Source organism: Phanerochaete carnosa, assembly GCF_000300595.1.
Source record: "Phanerochaete carnosa HHB-10118-sp unplaced genomic scaffold PHACAscaffold_6, whole genome shotgun sequence".
In the NCBI taxonomy this organism is placed as follows: Eukaryota; Fungi; Basidiomycota; class Agaricomycetes; order Polyporales; family Phanerochaetaceae; genus Phanerochaete; species Phanerochaete carnosa.
The window spans coordinates 2,457,661-2,459,628 of NW_006767633.1; the positions used below are offsets into that span (position 1 = coordinate 2,457,661).

The 1,968-nt window shown below is 51.9% G+C and overlaps 1 protein-coding gene across 1 annotated transcript in view; it reads right to left on the bottom strand.

Annotated features, from left to right (window-relative positions):
- PHACADRAFT_123894 (glycosyltransferase family 15 protein) overlaps positions 1-1,968 on the bottom strand; it is a 4,387-nt gene that overhangs the window by 1,294 nt on the left and 1,125 nt on the right. The window lies entirely within an intron of this gene.

Here is a 1,968-nt window from a genome sequence, read left to right on the forward strand (position 1 = left end):
TCGACGCGCCAGTACCACTTGTACTTCTGGACGATGGGATGCTTGTAGAAGAACTAAGAGGGAATCAATGGGAGAAGTAATCCCAGTGAAAGTAGACGTACTCCGGAGTTAAAGCGACACATATTGCGGTACGAAACACTGCCTCCATAGATGATGTTGTCCTGGACCATCTTCTCCCGACTTGCACTCGCCTTCTCTTCATCAATCCAGTCAGGCTGTTGCCAGTGATCTTGAGGTACCACGCCGAATTCAACGGGTCCAGAAATAACGTTCGACACGCGTCTCTTAAACTCATCCGAGAACGGCTCATCGTTGAGGAACACCCAGGGGTACTGGAATTTGTGGTTGAAGCGATCCTCGAGGTCGCGCACGCTTCGAATAGCGGCTTCTGTATCACTGTTCCGTGTAAGCATCAATATCGTTGCGTTCGCTCTACGTCCTGATGGAGGAGGCAAGTCGTCGATATCCTCGGAGTCTCCATTGAACGATAGCTTAGAGGAGATTTTCGACAGAGATGTTGCTCGGCCATAGTCTTCATGGGTGAAACTGAGTATCGAATGCAGTCCCAGCTGTGGGGAATGTCATGAGCACCCGAAGTTTCTATTGAAGAAGGGTCGGCGACACTCACGACCACCACGAGGACGAGGATCACGTATCGAGTAGTAGTGTTCATTTTGGGGACCTCAAGAATAGCTGGGGTTAATCTGGGTGGTAGTTGTGTCCAGCCTTGCCAGCAAAGCAACGAGGTATAACAGTGAAACAAGTGGACCGGGATGAAGATGCGAACAGCTCCCAAGTTGATCAAAGAGGGGACAACCTGAGCGGGCACCGCAATTCAATCGTGCTCGGAGAAATGCGAACAGCCGGCTCCGCAAGGGGTAGGCCCGACAGCTAGGCTCGCTACTAACATACGCCAATCTGCAGATCTCGGGGGATATACGAGCAGTTCCACGATATATGTGTCGAGGATGGCCGACAAGAAGGGTGTCACATACGATGCCTTGCAGCGAGGACTCGAATGCTGGGGCGCCACTTGAAGATCGCCATTCAGGAGACTCTGTGACCCGGCCGGTGTAGCCTGGCCGTCACTGGGAGTCAAGCGTGTTTCCCGCATGGCAGAGCACAGGACATGACGGCCATCCTTCACCTTCAATAGCGTAATCGACGGTCACGATCATAGATAGCTGAGAACTGTAAGGCGACAAAGACGTTCGCAGTTTGAGCTCTGTCAGCCTGAGGGTAGGGTTTCGATTGTGCCGGAGTAGAAGCAAGGGGCAGCAAGCTGAGCAGCAGGTGACGAAGAATGCTCTATGTAGAATCCGAAAAGACGAGCTTGTCACACACATGTCATGATGCATCTGGAGAGATCTCTGGCATAACTTAGTCGAATTAGGACCTATGTAGGTCTTGGTTACACGAGAGCAAAATTGGTGCTACGCATGGACAGGGAGGGTTGATAAGAGAGTCAGCGGTGAGAAATGAGAAGAACGCGCCGCCCACTGTGAACTTGAAGTCGACTGGCTAAGTGTGGTGATACTACTAATGGTCGAGCCAGCGCAACGTTAACAGCAGTGCTCAACTTTGATACTAGTAGCGCAGATTTACAGATCATGCGGCCTCTCTACCCAAGAATTTTTGTAATTCATGTCAAGATGTTCTGGCTTGGGTCATACTATCAATGTTTCTGCATGTTTGCAGAACTTGACTGGAGTCGTGTGCGAAGCGGCGGCATACAGTATCACGAGAGAAATTTGGAACTTTTTGGTCGCAAAAAATATGCGAAAACAGCCTGAAAAAATAAGTAAGAAAATGCCATATTTTTCCTCCCGGTATCCGGCGGCCCGGCGACTCGGCAACCCGGCAGCTGAGCCGATTGTCCGCCGGGTGCCGCAGCCACGGGCGCTTTGACAATGGCCTGGCGGACAATCGGCTCGGCTGCCGGGTTGCCGAGTCGCCGGGCCGCCGGAT